The sequence below is a fragment of the Staurois parvus genome, unplaced genomic scaffold (assembly GCF_062004578.1).
Source record: "Staurois parvus isolate SC_StPar_1 unplaced genomic scaffold, SC_StPar_1.0 ptg000048l, whole genome shotgun sequence".
In the NCBI taxonomy this organism is placed as follows: domain Eukaryota; kingdom Metazoa; phylum Chordata; class Amphibia; order Anura; family Ranidae; genus Staurois; species Staurois parvus.
Window position 1 is genome coordinate 4,548,868 of NW_028317844.1, and position 27,826 is coordinate 4,576,693.

Below are 27,826 nucleotides of genomic sequence, written 5' to 3' on the forward strand. Positions count from 1 at the left end.
ATTTGTTGCTACCAGGAAAAAAATTCCTTCCTGATCCCCAAAGAGGCAATCGGATATTCCCTGGATCAACTTTACCTATAAATGTTAGTATCCAGTAATAGTATGTGTAGCTAAGAAAGAATCCAGGCCTTTTTTTAAGCAATCTACTGAGCTGGCCAGAACCAACTATTGAGGGAGTCTATTCCACATTTTCACAGCTCTCACTGTGAAGAAACCTTTCCATGTTTGGAGATTAACCTTACCTTTTCTCCCTGCCTGCTGCTCTTGTGTAAGGAAGCACACCAGCCTGACCATTTGTACCACTGCCTACCTAGGACAGTGCAGACATTGTGGAGATTTATACATCTGGTGGCTGAGAAAGGGGGCATGTAGGTGAATGTATGCTGGGATAGTAACAAAATTCAGGTGGGTGAAAACCAGGGCTTTTTTTCAGCGGGAACGTGGGGGAACACATTTCCGGCACCTCCAGCACTAAATGGCAAGGGGTGCTGGGGTGTGCTACAAGATCTACCGATGCTGGCTGCTGGGGATCTATTTTCCCTGGAGGGATCTCTTGTTGCAGATAGGTCTATTGTTGCTGGGGGTCATTTGTTGGTGGGAGGGATCTACTGTTGAAGGATGGGTCTATTGTTGCTGGATGCTGGGAGATCTATTGTTACTGAGGGGGTATTTTGTTGTGTTGGGTCTATTGTTGCTAGGGGTTTATTGTTCCTGGGTGGGGAGATCTATTGCTGCTGGCCAAGAAGGATGTATTTCACTGCTTTTCATGTTATCATTAACAAATTCCATACAAATTATCACAAAATGCACCACAAAATGATACTTAATTCTGCATTCTCTAAAAAGGGCAGTACTGGGAAGCAGATAGGGGGTGGAACCAAGATACACTGCCCAGAGGTGGGTACAGGGTGGAGACAAGGGGGGGTACCTGCACCTATTCTCTGAAAAAACAAGGCCTGGTAAGAACAATTTGGCTAAAGGACCTTATATCCCAACATTGTAGGACCATTTTCACAAGTAGAAAATTCAAACATGTTAAAGCTGAAGTTTAGCTAAAAAAGAAAATAAAATCACTATGGCTTCAGTCACATTGTTTACTTGTAATGAAGTATGTCCCACATTATGCAGGCAGCTGAATCCTAGAGAAACATTTACTGCAGGGAGGCCCTGTCCTCTTCCTCACTCTGAACGTTCAGCACTGCAATGGTCAACAGCATTGGTCTTTAGGCAGAACAGCAGTACAGGTGGTCTGATGAGGACCCACTGTCTCCTACTTCCTCCATGAAAATCTAAAAAGGCAACATTTCATATTCCTGATACGTGCCTGCTGTACAATGTACTTGAGTTAAAAACTATCCTGTTCTCTCTGAATTGCTTCTATTGTGTGAAATCCTTGGTGTACCTGCCAGTCCCTCTGCTTTCCTCTGCACAGCATGGTCAGTTTTCTAGTCTTGTTCCTGTTGGAATTCAGGCTGCCCTCCTCCAATGATCCAATGATCAGACTAGTGCTGACACAACCCCCCCCCCCCCACACACACACACACAACCATTCCCTGGGAAGACCAGTGTTCTGCTGTTTTTCTTCTCCCACCTCTTTAGGATCCTTATGCAGATGAGAACAGAGGGTATGTGATCATTTATCAAAAAGGGAACAAAATGTATTTATAATGTTTTTATATGTATACAAATGTTTTGACTTTCATTCCAATTTTAAACTGATTGGTTTGTTTTACAAGGTGAGGGTTTACATATACTTTAAAGTGATCTGTGAATAGGGGACATTCAAATGAGTCACAGGGTTCTCTCCCCTATTCCCCTATTCCCCTATTCCCAGATCATGTTACAGGCAGTATACTCAACAAAAAGAACTTTACTCAACAGAGGAGAATGAAAGAGGGTCCGTGGACCTTTTTAACTGCTGCCCTGCCCACCTGACCTTAGGCTGTTAATTATTGCAACATCAGATGTTCAGTGCCAGGAAGGGGACAGGCATCCCTGCAGTGAAGATTTCTGCAGGATCCAGCTACCTGCACAACTTGGGACATATTACAGGTAAGTGATGTGACTAAAGCTGAAGGATTTAGCTAAACGTCAGCTTTTAAAGCTTTTTACTTACAGGAAATGTTACATTAAGATTCAGGCACATAGATAATTTATTTGGTCCCTAATTGCTTTTGTCAATAGCTCCACTTTTCTTTGTTCTTGTTTGTATCAGTAAATTAAATATTCTGTAGCACAATTAGCCACTAGGAACAGAAAAGGAGATTTGCATTATAATCTGTCAGTGTGAAGAAACTCATAAAGTGTCAGTCCACCCAAAAATTATATTTTAACTATAAATGGCATCTGAAGGACCGAATCACCCATTTGACTGGTATCTCTGTGCTATATTTCCTGTCACTATTTTCACCCAACTTTAAATTTTCAGTGTTCTGACCCAACAAGGGATGTTCCCACGTTTCTTCATGCATTATGTTGGATAACAAATGAATGAAGAGTCCAAAAGAGAGTGGGACCACTTATAATAGCCATACGAGGTGCACAGGCCTCGGATAAAGCAAATGTAAACCCTAAATGGGTGGCTTTTAACTTGCTAAGGCACTGTGCACAATAAACAAACAATCACCACATTTTTCTTTCTTTTAGAAAATACTGTTTTTACCCTTTTTCATTCTTTTTTTTTTTTTTACAGTGTTGCTGGTCTCCTAAAGCCTCTTTGCAGCCACTTCCTGTCTACATGCATGCACAGCAGTGGCAGAACATCAGCAATACCATTGGAAGTGTAAGTGGTTTGGTAGCAACACAGTAGTGCTTCTGGGAGACAAGCATAGTGCGTTTTACCCTATAATAAGCAGGTGCCTGAACATGGACTTTCATGGCAGAATCATTGGTATTAATTTTATTAAGGGGGGTGATTTAAAATATTACCTTGGGAATTACACTAACATGTGAATGATTATATGAGATTTGACTGATTGGGTCTAACTTCAAGAAATGTAATTATAAAAGACAATGGGAAGTAGGTGTAAAGTGTTAAGTATACATACTGCTGTGCTGCCCTTAAAGTTACCGTTCACCAAAAACAGAGCACAGTGGGATCTCTGGGAGTTTTCCATAATTTACTTCTTGTATTTGCACTCCCAACCAAACAGACTTAAAGCCTAAGTTTAGAAAAATCAAATTGGCACAAGGAACATTACTTTACTGTGATGCTTCCATAGTGCTGCTGGCTCCTGCTTTAGCTAAAATCCTCCTCCCCATCCCCACCACCATAATCGCCACCCGGTACAGGTCTGTTTTCTCCACTGTAGGTGGCGCTCAACCTGAACGGTACCATATCCTGTAGAGAAAGTCAGGAGAAACATGGTTTCTCTCTGGCTTCCTGGGTCACTGGAAACCAATTCAGTTGGATGTTTTTGTCCCATGTGACTCTAGTGGCCATCTTTATTGAAGGCAGAGCTTACAAAAAGCCCTGGTCCACTGCAGTGGCCGGCATTATGCAAGTGGATAGTGTAGGGAGAAGGCTATGTCTGGCAGGGAAAGTGATTAGCGGCAGGAAAAGGCTCCAGATGAGTAGGGCCAGGCTAGGAACTCTATGTCCTGCTAGGAAGCCTCCCCTTTTGGGACCAGAGAGCCCTCTGAAACAGATGTTGTCGGTGCATCTCCTCCCACTGCATTTCTGCATTTGAACTGAACTGTGAGTGTTTCCCTAAGTGGTACTTTTGGGTGTTTATAACGGTGGCATTCTGTTTAACCACTTAGGAGCTGCCCCATAACAGATATAGTGCTACAGGGTGGCTCTGCCCTACCCGTGCTGCTATTAGCTGCTAGATATGCCAATCACCGGGTCCCGGCTGGTGATTCCTGGCTGGGAATCGGTGATCGTTGGCAGGGCTGAGAGGGGAGAGATCTGTGTGTAAACAACACAGATCTCTCTCCTTTCAGCATGGACATTCTTCTTTGTATCTCTCTGCTGTGCAGAGATACAAAGCAGCATGTCTGCCAAGTAAAACACACACAGTACACAGTTAACCCTTTGATTGCCCCAGATGTTAACCCCTTCCTGCCCAGTGTCATTTATACAGTGTCAGTGCTTTTTATTAGCAATGATCAATGTATTTGTGTCACAGGAGATAACAGTGGCAGTTAGTTCCCACCCAGTGTCCGAATGCCCGTCGCAGTCCCACTATAAGTCATTGATCGCCCCCATTACTAGTATAAAAAAATAATTAAATTCCATTATATATACTGCCATTTGTAGACGCTATAATTTTCACGTAAACCAATTAATATACACTTATTGGGATTTTTTTTTAGCAAAGACATGTGAATGCATTTTGGCCTAAATTTATTAAAACATTTTATTTTTTACATTTTTATATTGGATAGGTTTTATAGCAAAAAGTCAAAAATATTGTTTTTTTTCTTCAAAACTGTCAGTCATTTTTTGTTTATAGCACAAAAAATAAAAACCACATAGGCCATCAAATACCACCAAAAGAAAGCTCTATTTGTGGGGGGAAAAAAGGTGCAGCATTGCATGGCTGCGCAATTATCAGTTAAAATAACTCAGTGCCGTACCGCTAAAAATGGCCTGGTCAGGAACGGGGGTAAATCCCCTGGAGGGCAAGCGGTTAATACAAGTTTAAACTTTTGCTACGACTGGACTCTGTGTACTCACTGCTGCCACATCACTCTGCACCTTCCCACACACCCATCTCCTGCATTCAATAAAAGCTGTACTATAGCTTCCATAACTGAAAAATTATCTATGAATGTCCTCCACTCAAGGATCATTTTTCGTGCATAGAAAGTTTTTATGAATTGAGGAGGTAGGTAGAAAGGGCAGTCATAGCACTCTTGATGAGGGCGTATGACAGGTCCTTCGGCTCTATTAACCCCTCCCCACCTGCACTGGAAGATTACAGAGGCTGGGGGTAGTTGGGATATCAGAGGAGAAACATTTCAGCTAAAGCAGGAGCCAGCAGCACAAGGGACACATCTCATTGATAGTAAGTAACATCCCTTGTGCTAATATCAAAAAAACAACTTAGGTTTCAAAGTTGAACTTTAGGCATTAAACTATCATTTCAATGTAGACACAAAGGACATAATTCCACTCTGTGTGCACCAAATGCCTTTGCAAACCCAGATATTACATTGTAAACAGAATGGTGACATTATTAGGATTTACAGCAACTGTTCTTTATTACAAGAATCTCCTTCATAGAGGCAAAGTTTCACACTGGATCACTACACAGATCAATAAAAAATACATAAAGCACACCAAGAACACAGCGTTTTGTACATAGACAAAATTTGCTTATGAACAAACAATGTCTTTTACATAAACATATTGGTTTCATAACTAACACATTCAAATCAAGCTCTCCCAGAATTTCATGGTCTCTGTCTCCATTCTAGCAATTAGTAATGCTGTTCTGCTTACTTTGCCAGAGTGAATCTGTTCCTTGATTCCCATGTCCAGACCTTGCAATGCATATAATAATTACACGGTTAGCAAATTTCTCTGTTTTAATAAAAAAAGTGATATTTTAGTTATAGGTGGAGTCTGGTTGAATGAGTCGGCCTTTGGCTTTTTATATGTCTCAGATATAACAGCAGCCAGATCTCACCACAGTTCCTGTCTCTTTTATTCCCACCTAGGAGTTATGAGTTTGCATATCCTAGTACCGCCTGTTGCCTTAAAAAAAATCTAACACGTAGAATAGGACCCTCATAACAGCAGCAACGGGTCACAGAGATCCCAAGAGGTATAATAAACTGTATAGTAAACAAAAAGCTAAATATCAGTATTAGGCGGATTGACTCTTTGATTCTGGCATATTGATTTTTTTCTTAAATCGTAGTAAACATTTATTTGTAACTGCATATAAGACTGTATACAAATGTTTGCCATGTCGTTGTTGGCAGTAATACAAGTATTAAGATTTCAATGTTGACTTGTATTTACGACACAAGGACATTTCATTCTACACCTTTCAAACTGCTGTGATCTCAGGGCATGTCTGTCTGCCCCCAAATCTCAAGTCACATAAGGATAATTCAACAGGAGCAGGTTTCTCTTCATGTAATATTTGGGTCAATTAAGAAGTACGCTTGAATACTTTCGTTCAGTACTTGAATAGTTCAGAATGACATGATTTCACTCTTAGTTTGTATTATTGCTAACCTTTTTACTACTTTTTTTAGAGGCAGACAACACTGCTTGCATCATTTGGCTGAGATTTAAATAGCTATACATAACATGCTTCTCCTAGATACACAGCACCCAGCCGGTCATCACGTCAGCTGCTCCCTACCTATCATCTTGGTTAAGCCACATTGTCTCAGCCAGTAGCAGAAGAGGCCTCAAATCAGATACAGACCAATGGCTTTGCTGTCACTAAGGGAGGGAAATACAGAGAGCTATTGAAGGTCTGTGGTATGTGTCAGAGCATTTTATTGTAGAACTGTGAATTTGCTTTTTGTGCTGATTTCACAAAAGAATACTAAGAGCTGGATTTTAGAACTCCTGCATAATCACCAAAAAAGAGAGCAGATCTATGCTCGGGTAATTCAAAATAACACGTTAATCACACGTATTTTAATTATGTTTATATTGAAAACATGTATGTGTTTCTGCTCCATTAACTGTTTTGAAAGGAACAACAGTGCCGGGAATCATGCTTGAGTGAATAGTTTTAGGCGATTCTTACTTCTCAAGTGTCCTTTTACAAATTTCAAACAAATTAAAATGTAAGCACATTTACACTCCTCTATTTCAGTAACTGTAGGATTGTCTGTGATTTACGAGCTGAGTTGTCAGACATCCAGATACAGTATATGCACTCATTTTAATATATTCTTCATGTACATTTCTAGTTAAAAAAAGAACCTTCAATAAAAAACATACAAATAAGTAAAATGTAATACAACAAAACTGATGCCCTGGTGTTTGTGATAGCTGTAGAAACATAGGGCTATGCCAAAATATATAAAAGAGTTAAAAGGTTCATATTTATCACATGCTAATCTACGGGGTTAATATTCCTCCTAGGTTGTGGTCAGTTTAACCATCTAGTTAGGATGAGCAGAATTTAAAATAATAATTTTACGCTAACATCTGAATACTCGAATTAAGCACTACCAATTTGAAACCCACATATCATTCATATAGGCAAACACACAAGGTGGACAATGACAACCATATCTTCACACTCAAAGAACCCACATATTGCATTCAATAAGTTACCAATATATACTAAGTCATGTCATGCATATATCTTTAAAGAGGCTAAATGTCCCCTTTATAGGCAAACAGGTGACATCATTATGCAACTGCCTACCAGTAGCTATGAGAATGGTTACTGGTGGGAGAAGGATTGATGGGATCTAGTTGTGATATGATGAGGCTCATGGGGAAAAAGAAATTAGGGTTCCATGGGGGATATTTGCAATCACCTGAAAAGGTCCCACTATGAGAACAGGTAGGACTTCCTCTGTAGGCATGCTACTTGGGGGAAGAGTTGCAACTTCTGCATCCAGTTATTAAGTCCAGGTCCCAAGATCCCATGTCAAAGGAAACTGCACTCAGGTGTTGGTGAAGAATACCATCTATACCCAGGTAAGAATAGTTTTATTTACAATTTGCAAAACAATTTGTCCTGTAGTTGCTGTATACCACTTCTGTGAAGTCTACTGCCAGCTACATTCTGAGCATTTTAGCCCCTGAAGGTATTGTTCATGATCTCCTGTCCTTCTATAACATATGTTTAATCACCTGGAAAGGTACCACCAGGGGCGGACTGACAACTCATGGGGCCCCCTGGCAATAGGAAATCATGGGGCCCCCTACTGACCCCGGGCCCTTGGGCAGTGCCAGAGTGCCTGAATGGTCAGTCTGCCCCCGGATACCACTATGAGAACAGGTAGGACTTCCTTAAATGTGCTCGGCCATGAAACTGGATACCTATTAAGATCAGCTCCAAACTTCTGCCTGCAGTGAACATGTGTTTCAGGGCATTAATATTACTAATGTTATAGATACAGTGAAATAAACCAGGTTTAAGTTTATTACTCTGGCAGTATTATACAACTCAGGCCAGTTGTAATAATCAAGACTTGCTACACTCAGAATACAATTTAAATTCTCTCCATTCTTTATAGCTCATTATTGTTTATTTTTAGACCCTACAACAAATATAAGCAGAGAATGGCTTATCCTAAAGAAGCACCTCCAGTCCGTACAACTCCATTTACTAACATGTAAATTGGGTCATCTTTATGCACTTGGATGCTTGGAATTAAGCAATCACATGCATACAGTAGCATCTTTCTGTAAATGCAATTGTAAGTTATAAATGTAATAAAAAATAGTAGAAGATTGATGTAGCAGAGAGCTGATAAGTGCCTATGTGCTCCTGTCTTTTCACATCCAGGAGACCAATAGTGATGAGAAACAGCCAAAAAGTTCTTATATAATGTCATCAAAGAGGAATATAAATACGGACTGATAAAACACCAGTTTCCACCAAAGTACAAAAATGCACCTAGTAACTACTGACATTTGTATCACATTTTTCATACCATCACTAATAAATAAAGGGCAGCTGAGATAAAAGATATTTTTGGAATGTTTTAGAAGACTTTATGTTCTCTTATAAAACAGAAAACTATAGTGTGCATGAATAGCGATGGTTTAAAATGACAAACTAGAACATGATAAATAATAACTTAGAAAAATAAGGCAAGTGAGATAAACAGTCAAATGTAGAAGATGCCAACTGTTTTATTCAGAGATAAAAAAGCAATAATATCAGCTGGATTACAGGGAAGAGCAAAAAGGGGACGTTGGACTGAGGCATTCTTCATATCTGATACGTATATAGAAATCCAAAAAATAGGAACTTAAATGTATATAGTTATTATTAACACGAAACATTAAACAATCTGCAAAATCCTTTATGAATTTCATTATCAAATAGGACATTCATTAAGGAGTAAATAATTTAAAAGTAAAAGGAGGAATGTGATTAATTATTATATTTATGCAATGCTATTTTAAAAAGTATTCACCTTTATGGATACAGGACAAGTACATACTCCCTAGATTTACCCAAAACTATAAGGCATTTTGTTTTGCTTTTTTAATCACATTTCTACATATTATCTGATTGACAAAAAATCCTTATGGGATGTATTTACATAGCGGACTGGGTTAACTGTTTTGAGAACATGAATGCATAGAAAACAGAAATAATCACTGGTGGCAAACATTTTCTCTATCAAATAGGATTTAAGTCTACAAAAATATTAACCAAAACATAAAATGAGGGATGCTAAACTTACAGCAATGCTCTTAATCTAAGATAATACTTACTGGCTTTTCAGTTTGTCAAGGAGCAGTGCTCTGCCAGAGAGATACAGTACATGTTCTGAAACCTGGATATGCACTTTCGGAAAATGCAACTAATATCCTCAGCGATTCAGACAGAACAGACAAGGCATATAATACGTGGAATGGGTCGGAATGAAAGACACAATATTTAGTATTGTAGGTTATGCAACCTATCGTATTGCTTAGCAACATCCTTTCCTGTATGAATGCCTGGATATTATCTTCTCACTTGCTCCAGCGCTGTCCTCAGCCATCGTGTAGTCAAAACTGTAATCACAGGTTCAGTGCCCAAAGAAGAAATGCAAACCGAGGTGATGTCCAGACAAGGCAGACTGTTCTATAGAATAAATACAGCATAAGTAGCCACAGACTACAGAACCATATGTTAACATTTATTATGCTCCAGATTATTCTAAATTGTACCATACGTTCACAAGGACATTTTATTCTTTCATATGAAGCAGGAATAAATACTGAAGAAAGTACTATCTAATTCATTGAGTTTTTTTGCAATATGTGGATATAGGCATTTTTTACTATATTTTTTACCTCTATGTTTTATAAACAAATAAAAATAAAGCACATTGCAGCTCTTTAATTTATTTGCCCTGTTTGCCCACATGAATACCCTTATATATATATTCTTTACATCTTCTTTGCTGTTTTCAAATTGCAATATGCTACAGTCTTTATTTTGCTGCTTTTTAACTTTCTTTTACATTGTTGTTGGTGAGAATCTACTGAAATGTGCAGGATCAATTTTCATAATATTTTCAATCAGACATTTGTATAATTAAATATGTACATAGTGAGTTGCTGCACATCATTCATCTGTCTGTTTTTTAATAACTGAGGATGAGTTCTAAAGTCCAATTATTATTATTATACAGGATTTATATAGCGCCAACAGTTTGCTCAGCGCTTTACAATATAAAGGGAGACAATACAGAAACAATACAGTTCAATACAAGAGGGTAGGAGGGCCCTGCTCCTTGGAACTTGCAATCTTACAATGATGCAGCATGTCATATAGCACAATGTATGAAGTATTTGCCAGGGATTTAATGCACAACTTTTATTTAGTTAAATGTCAATTAAAGCATATAGAAATAAACAAGCACAGATAGAGTGTACCAAATGCATTCTTAAAAAACTGATAAACTCTATTAAAGAGATAACCACAACCCATATGTCATCAAAGAGACTAAAACTGGCCATACACTTAGGCTAGCCATACCTTAAACCATTTTCTTGTCCAATTTTCCTTTATCAAATAAAATGAGGTCAAACCTAAACACTTTCAATTTGTATGCAAACAGGCACTACATAGCTGAAGGTAAATTTAAAGACAATTGAACAAGAAAATTGTATAATGTATGGTTACCTTTAGGTGTACATTTAAAATTTTTTAAAAAGCTAGTGATAAGCAGGTATAAGACTTTTCACAGCTTATAACTGTGATAAGTGCCTAGTGTGGTGCAGGGGCAGACTGACAACTCATGGGGCCCCCGGGCAATAGGAGATCATGGGGCCCCTGTCTCCTTGCCCAAACTCAAAAAAGCCTATGAAAAAGGTAAGAGGCATCTCATGGGGCCCCCTACTGACCCCGGGCCCTCGGGCAGTGCCCGAGTTTCCAAATGATCAGTCCGCCCCTGGTGTGGTGTTTAATAAATGGTGATAAGTCAGGTGGGAACTAAAAATCAGGGGATTCTTTTGTTCCTTCTTTTGACCATGAATTCTCGATGATATGTACGCAGAAAGTAAAAGGAATGGCCTGTTTAATAAACAGTGAAAGGCCCAAAAATGTATTATCACAGAGAAAAATATGGTGAAAACTCCCTAAAATTTATCATCAAGTCAGACTTGGTGATAAAGGCCTTTATTGGCGAAAGGAGCCAGGTGGTAAGCATTTTTACATTAATCAGGCATAACTACAGGATTTCTCATTCTGTAAAGCATCTGGGGGATTTACAACATATAGCTCCTTGTTCCTCCTCCCTTTTTTGCTGCTTGCAACCTCTGTACCAAATTCACTTAAGGCTGGTTTGCACCAGTATGTGTGCTTTATGATGCATATAACATGTGTTGGAGTGTATTGTGCACTTGCATTGTGATGCATTATAATAATATGCTGATATTTGTTTTAGTTTGTAAATCACATAGGTTGAAGGAATAACCTATGACCCTTTTTATCAAAATTGTTGGTTTCCTCTCACAAATGCCTGTGTGCATCCTTTAAAAACCTTCCCTGCTTTCTTCTCCAGCTTTTTCTCTGCAAATTATGGTGATATTTCACTGCTACTTTTCTCAGCTTATCACCATGATAATCCAGCCACTTAAACAGGCTGAAACTTTCCTCCAGTGGTGATATAAAAAAAACACTGATGTGCAGAGAAAAGACAGAGCATGATAATGAAGGTATTATCACTGTTTATTAAATGGACACCTTATACAGTATCTCACAGAAGTGAGTACACCCCTCATATTTGTGTAAATATTTTATTATATCTTTTCATGTGACAACACTGAAGAAATGAATGCACTGAGTGTCAGGTTATGAGCACTTTGCTTGTGAGTTTTATTCTTATAATTTCTTCCCATTACTAAAGTTTTTTATGGTTTTACACTATGGGATGTTTTCTTTTGTTTCTGTTCACATGCTGAAACTTAGTTTACTGCCTGGGAGAAAAGGAGACAGTTTAAAAATGCTCTTTTGAAACTACACTGTCATTTATATCCACGCTGGTCAGAATCCTATTGGTTACTATCAGCCAGATCGCATGATTCCCAGGAATGAATATTGGTGCCATTCTTACCATCATGCATTGGGCTAGTCCCAAACCAGGCACTTAAGACCAACCTAGAGATAGTTGGTCCATGGCTAACGGTGAGTGCACATCCATGTGGGGCACTGATTGAGCACAGAGGAGCGCCTGTCATTTTTGTACGAAGTTCACCAACTAGTATCCAACACTTGGGCACTTTATTTTTCCGAATTGGGACTGAACGTTACAATTATTCACTTTGCTTATGTGAAGCAATATTGCTCATGTATTGTTAAATTGAATGCATTTAATTTATGCGCTGTCCACATGGTATTTTGTTTTCTTATAGCCTAGGTCATCTTTATGTAGAGCAACAATTCTTTTTTTCAGATCCTCAGAGAGTTTTTTGCCATGAGGTGCCATGTTGAACTTCCAGTGACCAGTATGAGAGTGATAACACCAAATGTAACACACCTGCTCCCCATTCACACCTGAGACCCTGTAACACTAATGAGTCACATGACGCCAGGGAGGGAAAATGGCTAATTGGGTCCAATTTGGACATTTTCACTTAGGGATGTATTCACTTTTGTTGCCAGTGGTTTAGACATTAATGGCTGTGTGTTGAGTTGTTTTGAGGGGACAGCAAATTTACACTGTTATACAAGCTGTACACTCACTACTTTACATTGTAGCAAAGTGTCATTTCTTCAGTGTTATCACATGAAAAGATAGAATAAAATATTTACAAAAATGTAAGGGGTGTACTCACTTATGGGAGATACTGTAGATTTTTTTGCTGAAGAAAATACATTTTAACAGATTCCTTCATTTACACTAAACAACAGAGATGGACAAATCTCCCCTGCTATTGTATTCTGACTGCCTGCTTACATGACTGGCAGAATACCTGAACAGTACCTGCATCTGGCAGGAAAGAGGGGGAAATTTAAATAAAAATGGGAGTGAGAAATGAATCAAGGGAGGGGGGAGAAGGAAAGAACAGAAGGGGTAAGGAAGGAGGGTGAGGGAAAGGAATCCTAAGGGAGGGAGGAGAATGAAAAGGGAGGAGAAGGAGACCAGCGCCAGAAGGGCTACTCAGGGGGGAAAGAAATCAAGCCAGCTATATATCTGAACCATATGCATCAATCCAGGCTGACCATATTTGTCAAATTTTGTGGACAGTTTCTACTCTAATATGTCAACTCATAAAGTGGCAGTACCGCGGCTGGGGCAGATTGCTTCCATCTTAACAGTAATTTCCTACACGCATAGTAAAGTGCAAAAACAATTTCAAATACATGGTGGTCACAATATCTTCCATAACTCTCAATAACACCAATCGTGGATCCAGCTGAAGGGACCAGTCCCCAAGATCATTCAGAGCATCAACCACTGACTTTTAGTATGAGAAAACAGATGGGGCATAGCCACACCATATGGAAAAAAGTGCCCGTAGAGGAATGGCATCTCGTACAAAAAGGACTAACCATTGCGTAGATGACTGCTAACCTCTGCAGGAAAAAAACCCCTATGCTAAAACTTAATTTGAATAAATCTATCTCAAGCAGAGATCATATGCCGGACATAGGAACCTAAGCAGCTAAAGCAGCTTCTTTGCTGCAAAGTATTTTTAGCAGATCAAAAGTAAATCAGTAATAAATAAGTAATTAGTAAATAGGAGAAGTTCAGTAAAGTTAAGAGTTAACTCATAAGTGTAACGGGATAGGGCAATTTTAGGGGATTATGGTAAGGGTTAAGCATTTAAAGCGGTTGTAACCCCTCACATATACCTAGTGAAGTGAGTAGCCCCAGATAATACACAGAGACAAAACAAATCCTCCTACATAGGTTATTCCTGTTTATCTGCAGTCTTCTCTTCTCTACACCTGTTCAAAGAGCTGAATTTCTTAAGCTTTATCTGAGCTGTCAGAAAAAAGAAGGTGGAGAGCTGAAATTACACTCTCCAGAGACACTTCCTTCTATACAGTTCACAGGAACAGAGCTGAGGCTGCCAATATGATGGAGGTCCCTCCCCGTGACCATTTTTCTATTGGTATCAGGAAAACTCAGGAAAAAACAATTGACTTATGCTGATAGCAGAGGAGCAAGGTATCAGACAGAAAAGCCACTTAAGGGGTTATTTACTAAAACAGGAGAGTGCAAAATCAGTAGCCAATCAGCTTCCAGGTTTTATTGCCAAAGCTTAATTGAACAAGCTGAAGTTAGAAGTTGATTGGCTACCATGCACAGCTGCACCAGATTCTGAGTGCATCAGTTTTAGTAAATCTCTCTCACAGGAGCGGACTGACAACTCATGGGGCCCCTGGGCAATAAGGGATCATGGGGCACCTGTATCCTTGCCCAAACTCAAAAAAGCCTATGAAAAAGGTACCAGGGGCATCTTATGGGGCCCCCTACTGACCCCGGGCACTCGGGCAGTGCCCGAATTTCCAAATGGTTAGTCCGCCCCTGCTCTCTCATAGTTCTTTTACAGAGAGATACGCTTTGTTCAAATTTCATGTCTCTGGTTTACAACCACTTTAAGAGTACATTTTTAGGGCTGAGTTAAGGTTAGGGTGAGGCTAAGATTTCAAAAGTGATACTACCTAAAAATGTTTCTTACCTTAATGCATTGAGGCAAAACATGTTTTTAGTTTCCCTGTGCTCCCCCTTCCCTGTGTGAAAGGGAAGAGAGAGGGGAGAAGAGATCAGCGCTATGCATGGCTGCATCTCTTCTCCCCTCACTTCTTCGTCACACAGGGGCTTGAACAGCAGCAGGAGCCATTGGCTCTTGCTGCTATCAGTCAAATGCAGTGAAGAGGAAGTGGGGGCGGGGCTAAGGCCCGCTATGAGTGTCTAAGGAGCGTGGCTCCATAGACACCAGGTCAGGAGTGAGCACATAGCGTGTGTCCCCATAGCAAAGGGCATGCTATGGGGACACACAAAGAAGAGAAAGAGCCAAGATTACCAGCGGGGTACACAAGAAGAGAAGGATTGGGGCCACTCTGTGAAATATCACTGCACAGAGCAGGTCAGTGTAACATGTTTGTTATATTAATTAAAAAAAATATCTGCCTTTAGTAACACTTTAAGGTCGTCTTCAGGGGCGTACTAACAACTCATGGGGCCCCTGGGCAATAGGGGATCATGGGGCCCCTGTGTCCTTGCCCAAACTCAAAAAAAGGTACCAAGGGCATCTCGTGGGGCCCCCTACAATGCCCGAGTTTCCAAATGGTCAGTCCTCCCTTGGTCGTGTTAAGTTTTGGGGTTAGACTGAATTCCAAGATAGATGATTATCTCTCCATATTTCAGGTCAATGTTGTTTCTAATTTTCAGCAGAGGTTAGAGTCTAGTGGTGTAGGGGTGCCCATTTATACTAGATTATATCTGATTAGAAGTAGGCTGTATAAATTTAATTTATGAAAATAGTGTTTATTACTGAATGCATGAACATATGAAAAATCAATTGAAGACAGAGAGGAATAATTAGTAACATATCACAAGCTAATTGCAATGAGTCCAGCATTTGCTTTGAAACCTAACTAGCTCTGAACAAATAGCCAATTGCATAATGATAGCTTTAGTTACTGGAAATTTCAAGGGCAAGAAGGTTTAATGATCAGATGTGTAAAGGGTATTTCAAAGACTGTCAGTACAAAATATGTTTGTCATAACTTTGCAATTCCAGTTGTAAATTATGCACAAAAAATCACAGTAATTGGATTTGAAGAGAAAAAAAAGCTGTGCAGAATTCCTTGTATATTTCCTGCAGTAAAGAGATTATTAGACTTTCACTCCAGTACTGTTGCCTGGAGCCTCAAGCCCTTTACAGAACAGGTTGTGGTAAATTCGGTCTCCCCATTAACACGCAAAGGTGTTTGTGGCTTTAACACTATGTTTATAGTAAAAAACTGTCTCCACTTCAGTATAGTTATAATTAGAGATGAGCGAAGAAATGAAAAATTCGATTCGACTGATTCGGCGAATTCGTGGACAATATTCGATTCGAGTCGAATAAATTCGCTGTGAATTTAACTTAAAAAAGGGTGTTTCTAGGCTTCAGAGAGACTTAATATTAGTGCAGAACACTGTACCTTTAATTTAAATGCCCTTGGAGTCTGCTGGGGAAGAGAAATAATACTGTCTGTCAGTATGACATGCAGATGAGTGCCGTCGATCTTAGAATCACTGCACACTTCACTCCTTTGGCCAGTCACGGGGCCAAAACCAGTGTTTGGAGCCACAGTGTGGCGGTGGAGGCAGCAGCAATGGGAGGCCATACAGCAACCTATGACAAAATGGAAACCAGCAGGAGCGTGAGGAGACCTGAAAGTGGCACATGGCAGAGTGGGAGCAATGGGAGGCGGTACAGGGACCCAGGTCACACTATGGGCCCAGCAGCAGCGTGACCAGGCGGTACGGGGGCCCATGGCCGATATGGGGCTTGGTGGCACCTATGGAAGGCCTGTAATCTGCCAGCAACCTATGACAAAATGGACAACCGCAGGAGTGTGAGGAGATTTCAAAGTGGCACATGGCAGAGTGGAAGCAATGGAAGGCCGTACAGGGACCCAGGTCACACTGTGGGACCAGCATCAGCGTGAACAGGCGGTACGGGGGCCCATGGCCGATTTGACCTCATTCATCCCATAGTCCTGCCGACTCACGAATAGCGTGGCCTCCTCAAAGGGCCTGAGCAAGCGCAGGTGTCACACATGAGCTGCCAATGGCTGACATCTAAGTTACACAGGGAGTACCTTTATCCGCTTTTAACATCAGGAAATCTGTGATGGCCTTTAGCTGTTCGTAAAGGCGGTCTAACATATGTAGGGTTGAATTCCACCTTGTTGCAACGTCACAGCATGAGGAGTCGGTACGGGGGCCCATGGCAGATTACATGTCTGGCAGCAGCTATGTGAGGCCCGTAATCTGCCTGCACCCTATGTCAAAAAATTTAACACACCAGCAGTGTGAAGAGACCTGAAAGTGGCACATGGCAGCAGAGTGTGGCGATGGAGACAGCAGCAATGGGAGGCCGTACAGGGACCCATGAGAGACTCTAGACTTGGCAGCAGCATGAGGAGGCGGTATATAGGGGCCCATGGCAGATTAGGGGCCTGGCAGCAGCTATGTGAGGCCCGTAATCTGCCTGCACCCTATGTCAAAAAATTTAACACACCAGCAGTGTGAAGAGACCTGAAAGTGGCACATGGCAGCAGAGTGTGGCGATGGAGACAGCAGCAATGGGAGGCCGTACAGGGACCCATGAGAGACTCTGGACTTGGCAGCAGCATGAGGAGGCGGTATATAGGGGCCCATGGCAGATTAGGGGCCTGGCAGCAGCTATGTGAGGCCCGTAATCTGCCTGCACCCTATGTCAAAACATTTAACACACCAGCAGTGTGAAGAGACCTGAAAGTGGCACATGGCAGCAGAGTGTGGCGATGGAGACAGCAGCAATGGGAGGCCGTACAGGGACCCATGAGAGACTCTGGACTTGGCAGCAGCATGAGGAGGCGGTATATAGGGGCCCATGGCAGATTAGGGGCCTGGCAGCAGCTATGTGAGGCCCGTAATCTGCCTGCACCCTATGTCAAAAAATTTAACACACCAGCAGTGTGAAGAGACCTGAAAGTGGCACATGGCAGCAGAGTGTGGCGATGGAGACAGCAGCAATGGGAGGCCGTACAGGGACCCATGAGAGACTCTAGACTTGGCAGCAGCATGAGGAGGCGGTATATAGGGGCCCATGGCAGATTAGGGGCCTGGCAGCAGCTATGTGAGGCCCGTAATCTGCCTGCACCCTATGTCAAAAAATGTAACACACCAGCAGTGTGTGAGGAGACCTGAAAGTGGCACATGGCAGAGTGTGGCGATGGAGACAGCAGCAATGGGAGGCCGTACAGGGACCCATGAGAGACTCTGGACCTGGCAGCAGCATGAGGAAGCGGTATATAGGGGCCTATGGCAGATTAGGGGCCTGGCAGCAGCTATAGGAGGCCCATAATCTGCCAGCACCCTATGTCAAAAAATTCTACACACCAGCAGTGTGTGAGGAGACCTGAAAGTGGCACATGGCAGAGTGTGGCGATGGAGACAGCAGCAATGGGAGGCCGTACAGGGACCCATGAGAGACTCTGGACCTGGCAGCAGCATGAGGAGGCGGTATATAGGGGCCTATGGCAGATTAGGGGCCTGGCAGCAGCTATAGGAGGCCCATAATCTGCCAGCACCCTATGTCAAAAAATTCTACACACCAGCAGTGTGAGGAGACCTGAAAGTGGCACATGGCAGCAGAGTGTGGCGATGGAGACAGCAGCAATGGGAGGCCGTACAGGGACCCATGACAGACTCTAGACTTGGCAGCAGCATGAGGAGGCGGTATATAGGGGCCCATGGCAGATTAGGGGCCTGGCAGCAGCTATGTGAGGCCCGTAATCTGCCTGCACCCTATGTCAAAAAATTTAACACACCAGCAGTGTGAAGAGACCTGAAAGTGGCACATGGCAGCAGAGTGTGGCGATGGAGACAGCAGCAATGGGAGGCCATACAGGGACCCATGACAGACTCTGGACTTGGCAGCAGCATGAGGAGGCGGTATATAGGGGCCCATGGCAGATTAGGGGCCTGGCAGCAGCTATGTGAGGCCCGTAATCTGCCTGCACCCTATGTCAAAAAATTTAACACACCAGCAGTGTGAAGAGACCTGAAAGTGGCACATGGCAGCAGAGTGTGGCGATGGAGACAGCAGCAATGGGAGGCCGTACAGGGACCCATGAGAGACTCTAGACTTGGCAGCAGCATGAGGAGGCGGTATATAGGGGCCCATGGCAGATTAGGGGCCTGGCAGCAGCTATGTGAGGCCCGTAATCTGCCTGCACCCTATGTCAAAAAATGTAACACACCAGCAGTGTGTGAGGAGACCTGAAAGTGGCACATGGCAGAGTGTGGCGATGGAGACAGCAGCAATGGGAGGCCGTACAGGGACCCATGAGAGACTCTAGACTTGGCAGCAGCATGAGGAGGCGGTATATAGGGGCCCATGGCAGATTAGGGGCCTGGCAGCAGCTATGTGAGGCCCGTAATCTGCCTGCACCCTATGTCAAAAAATTTAACACACCAGCAGTGTGAAGAGACCTGAAAGTGGCACATGGCAGCAGAGTGTGGCGATGGAGACAGCAGCAATGGGAGGCCGTACAGGGACCCATGAGAGACTCTAGACTTGGCAGCAGCATGAGGAGGCGGTATATAGGGGCCCATGGCAGATTAGGGGCCTGGCAGCAGCTATGTGAGGCCCGTAATCTGCCTGCACCCTATGTCAAAAAATGTAACACACCAGCAGTGTGTGAGGAGACCTGAAAGTGGCACATGGCAGAGTGTGGCGATGGAGACAGCAGCAATGGGAGGCCGTACAGGGACCCATGAGAGACTCTGGACCTGGCAGCAGCATGAGGAAGCGGTATATAGGGGCCTATGGCAGATTAGGGGCCTGGCAGCAGCTATAGGAGGCCCATAATCTGCCAGCACCCTATGTCAAAAAATTCTACACACCAGCAGTGTGTGAGGAGACCTGAAAGTGGCACATGGCAGAGTGTGGCGATGGAGACAGCAGCAATGGGAGGCCGTACAGGGACCCATGAGAGACTCTGGACCTGGCAGCAGCATGAGGAGGCGGTATATAGGGGCCTATGGCAGATTAGGGGCCTGGCAGCAGCTATAGGAGGCCCATAATCTGCCAGCACCCTATGTCAAAAAATTCTACACACCAGCAGTGTGAGGAGACCTGAAAGTGGCACATGGCAGCAGAGTGTGGCGATGGAGACAGCAGCAATGGGAGGCCGTACAGGGACCCATGACAGACTCTAGACTTGGCAGCAGCATGAGGAGGCGGTATATAGGGGCCCATGGCAGATTAGGGGCCTGGCAGCAGCTATGTGAGGCCCGTAATCTGCCTGCACCCTATGTCAAAAAATTTAACACACCAGCAGTGTGAAGAGACCTGAAAGTGGCACATGGCAGCAGAGTGTGGCGATGGAGACAGCAGCAATGGGAGGCCATACAGGGACCCATGACAGACTCTGGACTTGGCAGCAGCATGAGGAGGCGGTATATAGGGGCCCATGGCAGATTAGGGGCCTGGCAGCAGCTATGTGAGGCCCGTAATCTGCCTGCACCCTATGTCAAAAAATTTAACACACCAGCAGTGTGAAGAGACCTGAAAGTGGCACATGGCAGCAGAGTGTGGCGATGGAGACAGCAGCAATGGGAGGCCGTACAGGGACCCATGAGAGACTCTAGACTTGGCAGCAGCATGAGGAGGCGGTATATAGGGGCCCATGGCAGATTAGGGGCCTGGCAGCAGCTATGTGAGGCCCGTAATCTGCCTGCACCCTATGTCAAAAAATGTAACACACCAGCAGTGTGTGAGGAGACCTGAAAGTGGCACATGGCAGAGTGTGGCGATGGAGACAGCAGCAATGGGAGGCCGTACAGGGACCCATGAGAGACTCTGGACCTGGCAGCAGCATGAGGAAGCGGTATATAGGGGCCTATGGCAGATTAGGGGCCTGGCAGCAGCTATAGGAGGCCCATAATCTGCCAGCACCCTATGTCAAAAAATTCTACACACCAGCAGTGTGTGAGGAGACCTGAAAGTGGCACATGGCAGAGTGTGGCGATGGAGACAGCAGCAATGGGAGGCCGTACAGGGACCCATGAGAGACTCTGGACCTGGCAGCAGCATGAGGAGGCGGTATATAGGGGCCTATGGCAGATTAGGGGCCTGGCAGCAGCTATAGGAGGCCCATAATCTGCCAGCACCCTATGTCAAAAAATTCTACACACCAGCAGTGTGAGGAGACCTGAAAGTGGCACATGGCAGCAGAGTGTGGCGATGGAGACAGCAGCAATGGGAGGCCGTACAGGGACCCATGACAGACTCTAGACTTGGCAGCAGCATGAGGAGGCGGTATATAGGGGCCCATGGCAGATTAGGGGCCTGGCAGCAGCTATGTGAGGCCCGTAATCTGCCTGCACCCTATGTCAAAAAATTTAACACACCAGCAGTGTGAAGAGACCTGAAAGTGGCACATGGCAGCAGAGTGTGGCGATGGAGACAGCAGCAATGGGAGGCCATACAGGGACCCATGACAGACTCTGGACTTGGCAGCAGCATGAGGAGGCGGTATATAGGGGCCCATGGCAGATTAGGGGCCTGGCAGCAGCTATGTGAGGCCCGTAATCTGCCTGCACCCTATGTCAAAAAATTTAACACACCAGCAGTGTGAAGAGACCTGAAAGTGGCACATGGCAGCAGAGTGTGGCGATGGAGACAGCAGCAATGGGAGGCCGTACAGGGACCCATGAGAGACTCTAGACTTGGCAGCAGCATGAGGAGGCGGTATATAGGGGCCCATGGCAGATTAGGGGCCTGGCAGCAGCTATGTGAGGCCCGTAATCTGCCTGCACCCTATGTCAAAAAATTTAACACACCAGCAGTGTGAAGAGACCTGAAAGTGGCACATGGCAGCAGAGTGTGGCGATGGAGACAGCAGCAATGGGAGGCCGTACAGGGACCCATGAGAGACTCTGGACTTGGCAGCAGCATGAGGAGGCGGTATATAGGGGCCCATGGCAGATTAGGGGCCTGGCAGCAGCTATGTGAGGCCCGTAATCTGCCTGCACCCTATGTCAAAAAATTTAACACACCAGCAGTGTGAAGAGACCTGAAAGTGGCACATGGCAGCAGAGTGTGGCGATGGAGACAGCAGCAATGGGAGGCCGTACAGGGACCCATGAGAGACTCTGGACTTGGCAGCAGCATGAGGAGGCGGTATATAGGGGCCCATGGCAGATTAGGGGCCTGGCAGCAGCTATGTGAGGCCCGTAATCTGCCTGCACCCTATGTCAAAAAATTTAACACACCAGCAGTGTGAAGAGACCTGAAAGTGGCACATGGCAGCAGAGTGTGGCGATGGAGACAGCAGCAATGGGAGGCCGTACAGGGACCCATGAGAGACTCTAGACTTGGCAGCAGCATGAGGAGGCGGTATATAGGGGCCCATGGCAGATTAGGGGCCTGGCAGCAGCTATGTGAGGCCCGTAATCTGCCTGCACCCTATGTCAAAAAATGTAACACACCAGCAGTGTGTGAGGAGACCTGAAAGTGGCACATGGCAGAGTGTGGCGATGGAGACAGCAGCAATGGGAGGCCGTACAGGGACCCATGAGAGACTCTGGACCTGGCAGCAGCATGAGGAAGCGGTATATAGGGGCCTATGGCAGATTAGGGGCCTGGCAGCAGCTATAGGAGGCCCATAATCTGCCAGCACCCTATGTCAAAAAATTCTACACACCAGCAGTGTGTGAGGAGACCTGAAAGTGGCACATGGCAGAGTGTGGCGATGGAGACAGCAGCAATGGGAGGCCGTACAGGGACCCATGAGAGACTCTGGACCTGGCAGCAGCATGAGGAGGCGGTATATAGGGGCCTATGGCAGATTAGGGGCCTGGCAGCAGCTATAGGAGGCCCATAATCTGCCAGCACCCTATGTCAAAAAATTCTACACACCAGCAGTGTGAGGAGACCTGAAAGTGGCACATGGCAGCAGAGTGTGGCGATGGAGACAGCAGCAATGGGAGGCCGTACAGGGACCCATGACAGACTCTAGACTTGGCAGCAGCATGAGGAGGCGGTATATAGGGGCCCATGGCAGATTAGGGGCCTGGCAGCAGCTATAGGAGGCCCATAATCTGCCAGCACCCTATGTCAAAAAATTCTACACACCAGCAGTGTGTGAGGAGACCTGAAAGTGGCACATGGCAGAGTGTGGCGATGGAGACAGCAGCAATGGGAGGCCGTACAGGGACCCATGAGAGACTCTGGACCTGGCAGCAGCATGAGGAGGCGGTATATAGGGGCCTATGGCAGATTAGGGGCCTGGCAGCAGCTATAGGAGGCCCATAATCTGCCAGCACCCTATGTCAAAAAATTCTACACACCAGCAGTGTGAGGAGACCTGAAAGTGGCACATGGCAGCAGAGTGTGGCGATGGAGACAGCAGCAATGGGAGGCCGTACAGGGACCCATGAGAGACTCTGGACCTAGCAGCAGCATGAGGAGGCGGTATATAGGGGCCTATGGCAGATTAGGGGCCTGGCAGCAGCTATGTGAGGCCCGTAATCTGCCAGCACCCTATGTCAAAAAATTAAACACACCAGCAGTGTGAGGAGACCTGAAAGTGGCACATGTTTGAGGCATGATTCATGGCGGATTTAGTCAGTTGTGTCAGGAACTGGTGGTTTGAAATCCAGACTAATCCACGCCTGATTCATTTTCACAAACGTGAGTCTCTCCACACTTTGGGTGGACAGTCGTGTCCTCCGCGGAGTTACAATACCTCCTGCCGCACTAAACACGCGCTCCGATGCCACGCTACTGGCCGGGCATGACAGCCTTTCAAGGGCAAATTCAGCTAGTTGGGGCCAAAGGTCAAGTTTCGTTGCCCAGTAGTCAAGGGGATTGTCTACCTCGGTTGGCAGGGTGCTGTCCAAGTAGGCCCAAGCCTGTTGTTTGAGCTCCTGCTCCAGGTCCACCTGATGCTGCTGCTGCTGCTGCGGCTGGTTAGTAGTTTCCTCACTGCGCTGGTGAAGAAAGCTACTCATCATCGACTGCAGACTGAGGCAGCCGCTGCTGGTGGAGCTGCCACTGCTCCTACCACCCCACCCCTCCCCTGCTGCCATGCCAGCGGAACGCGAGCGCACAGGGCCCACAGTGTCTGAGGATGGACGTTGGCGCACAAAGGCAGAGACCAACTGACTACATAGGTGGTTTTTATAGTACGTAATTTTGGCCTCCCTCTCAGCAGGTGTGAAAAAGGCCACCATTTTGGACCGGTAGCGAGGGTCCAACAAGGTGGACAGCCAAAAGTCATCCCTCTGTCTGATGGTTATTATTCGGCTGTCGCTACGCAAGCAACCGAGCATGCTATGGGCCATTTGTGCCAAGGAATGCGAGGGACTCCCTGCCTCCATCTCCACAGCATACTGCCACGGTGCGTCTGGGTCCTCTGTCTCCTCCTCCTCCTCCTCTACCAGATGCTCCTGCTCCTCCACTCCTGTCCGCTGAGTGGAAAAACCACCCATTTCACTCAATAATTCCTGAGCACAAATGTCCTCCTCTACCTCCTCCTCTTCTTCCTGTCCTGCCCCCACAGGGGTCATGTGGCGTTGAGATCTGTGCGCCACGTCTACCGCACCCTGACCAGCCATTGTTAACAGCATTTGTTCCAGGACGTGCAACAGAGGAATGACGTCGTTCATCCCATAGTCCTGCCGACTCACGAATAGCGTGGCCTCCTCAAAGGGCCTGAGCAAGCGGCAGGTGTCACGCATGAGCTGCCAATGGCTGACATCTAAGTTACACAGGGGAGTACCTTTATCCGCTTGTAACATCAGGAAATCGGTGATGGCCTTTCGCTGCTCGTAAAGGCGGTCTAACATGTGTAGGGTTGAATTCCACCTTGTTGCAACGTCGCAGATCAGGCGATGCTGTGGAATTCCGTTCTGCCGCTGCAGCTCAATGAGGGTGTTCTTTGCGGTGTAGGAATGGCTGAAATGCATGCACAGTTTACGTGACATTTTAAGGATGTCTTGCAGTGGGATGGTGGATTTTAGGAACCGCTTGACAACCAGATTGAACACGTGAGCCATGCATGGCGCATGGCACAACCTTCCTTGACGCAGAGCAGACACCATGTTCTTTCCGTTGTCAGTCAACATGGTTCCGATTTTTAGTTTGCGCGGAGACAGCCATCTGTCGATTTCTCTGTTCATTACACTCAGCAGTTCCTCCCCTGTGTGACTACGTTCGCCAAGGCATACCAGGTGCAGCACAGCGTGACACCGTTGCGCCCTGCACATGTGATATGCCGGTCGGGTAATGGGACTTGGCACGGGGGTGGCGGCTGAGGACACGGCGGAAAAAGAGGTGGTAGAGGCGGACATGCTTGCTGGACCAAGGACGTGCAAACGTGGAGGCAAAAGCGTCGTGACCTGTCCAAGTTGCTGGTGCGGCTGTGCCGGCACCACGTTCACCCAGTGGGCCGTAAATGACATGTACTGTCCCTGACCGTAGTTACAGCTCCACACGTCGGCGCTGCCGTGCACTTTGGCAGAGACCGACATGCTCAAAGACTGGCCCACCATCTCTTCTACATGTGAATGCAGGGCTGGCACTGCCTTTTGGGCAAAGAAATGACGGCTTGGCACTCTCCACCGCGGCGCGGCACAAGCCATCATTTCTCGGAAAGGTGCTGAGTCCACCAGTTGGAAAGGGAGGGACTGCAGCACCAGCAACTTGGACAGGAGGACGTTCAGCTTTTGCACCGTCGGGTGCGTGCTCGCAAACTGTTGTCTCTTGGATACGGATTCCAAGAAAGACTGTTGACGGAATCCGAGAAGAGGAGTAGCAGGAGAAGGAGCATCTGAACGAGCGGAAGATGCCAATGAGCGACAACTCCCCTCAGCAGAGGTGTTGGAGCCTTGACTGGCTGATAGAGGGCGATTGACGACGTCGGGTGACGGAGCAAGTAACGGAGCGGGTGATGGAGCGGGGGCTGGGGCAGGCAGAACCGCCGTATGTTTATCACGGTTTTCCCAGGCCACCGAATGGTGACGCTGCATATGCTGACGCAACGCTGTAGTCCCAACATGGGCCCCCTGGCCACGCTTGCATTTCTGGCCACATAGTCGACATACGGCTACGTTTACTTCCTCGGGCGGCTTGAGGAAAAATTGCCACACCACCGAGTAGGAAACTTTGCCCCCGCTACTCTTCACTGGCTGACTGCTACTTCCTCCGTGCGCAACGGCACCACTACTGGCCGTGGTGGTAGGCTGCAGTGGAGCTGGTGCTCTACTCCGTGGACGTTTGGCTCCACTGACACTGATGCGACCCTGCTGCTGTCTCCTGGGCAACCCACCGACTGTTTTGCTCGCTGCCAAGCTGCCACCCTCTTCTCCTGATGATGCGGAAGAAATTGCCTGATGACGACGAGGCTGCCAAGTGCGATCAACCTCCTCATCATCAAGTAGGGTCTCCGCCTCACTACTAGCCCCCTCGGCTGCGTCTGGGTCAGGAGACAGACCTGTCTCTAGACCGGCTACCGAGCCACTCTCCTCGCCAGTACTTGTTCGCTTGGCTGCTGAAAAGGCCGATGTCTCCCCCCGTTCCTGACCGCCCTCTGTTAGCTCTTCCTCACTGTACAGTGGGGCTGAGCCCACAGCATGCGATACTTCGCTTGGTGAGGGAACAGCAAAGGACAGGGGCAGGTAGAGGACACGTGATTTCAGTGGGCTTGGTCCCGGGCCATGCCAACTAACGGTTGTGTCTGACGTACCCACCGACCGTTGGCTGTAGGTGTCAGAGGTGACCTGGGAAGAGGAAGACGACCGAGCCAACCAATCAATGACGGCAGGGTTGTCGGTGGAGACACGACCGCTGGATGACACCGGGAGCACTGGCCTCTGGCTGCGAATACTGCTGCCTCGACCCCTTCCTCTGCTGCCACGTCTGCTCGCTCCTAAAACATTGCCTCCTCTGCCACTCCTCTGCATGTTGTCTGACATACTATTTAATTCAACGATTAGGTGTCCCTGAGTAACAATTCTCTGGCACTCAGTAACAATTCTGTCTGTCCCTGAGTATGAATTCTGTGGCCCTGAGTAACAATTATGTGTCTGTGCGAGTAACAATTCTGTGTCTGTGCGAGTAACAATTCTGTGTCTGTGCAAGTAACAATTTTGTGTCTGTGCGAGTAACAATTCTCTGGCACTCAGTAACAATTCTGTCTGTCCCTGAGTAACAATTCTCTGGCACTCAGTAACAATTCTGTCTGTCCCTGAGTATGAATTCTGTGGCCCTGAGTAACAATTCTGTGTCTGTGCGAGTAACAATTCTGTGTCTGTGCAAGTAACAATTTTGTGTCTGTGCGAGTAACAATTCTCTGGCACTCAGTAACAATTCTGTCTGTCCCTGAGTAACAATTCTCTGGCACTCAGTAACAATTCTGTCTGTCCCTGAGTATGAATTCTGTGGCCCTGAGTAACAATTCTGTGTCTGTGCGAGTAACAATTCTGTGTCTGTGCAAGTAACAATTTTGTGTCTGTGCGAGTAACAATTCTCTGGCACTCAGTAACAATTCTGTCTGTCCCTGAGTAACAATTCTCTGGCACTCAGTAACAATTCTGTCTGTCCCTGAGTAACAATTCTCTGGCACTCAGTAACAATTCTGTCTGTCCCTGAGTATGAATTCTGTGGCCCTGAGTAACAATTCTGTGTCTGTGCGAGTAACAATTCTGTGTCTGTGCAAGTAACAATTTTGTGTCTGTGCGAGTAACAATTCTCTGGCACTCAGTAACAATTCTGTCTGTCCCTGAGTAACAATTCTCTGGCACTCAGTAACAATTCTGTCTGTCCCTGAGTAACAATTCTCTGGCACTCAGTAACAATTCTGTCTATCCCTGAGTATGAATTCTGTGGCCCTGAGTAACAATTCTGTGTCTGTGCGAGTAACAATTCTGTGTCTGTGCAAGTAACAATTTTGTGTCTGTGCGAGTAACAATTCTCTGGCACTCAGTAACAATTCTGTCTGTCCCT

The 27,826-nt window shown here is 45.6% G+C and overlaps 1 protein-coding gene across 2 annotated transcripts in view; it reads right to left on the minus strand.

Moving 5' to 3' along the window:
* Positions 1 to 27,826, minus strand: part of ARMC2 (armadillo repeat containing 2) — a 267,447-nt gene that overhangs the window by 218,773 nt on the left and 20,848 nt on the right. Inside the window, exon 2 of one of the 2 annotated variants that reach the window (XM_089664796.1) lies at positions 9,383 to 9,737. The exons of the other annotated variant lie outside the window; for it this stretch is intronic. The gene's annotated coding sequence lies outside the window, so the exon portion shown is untranslated. The remainder of the gene's footprint in view (positions 1 to 9,382; positions 9,738 to 27,826) is intronic. 2 annotated transcript variants of the gene reach the window in all.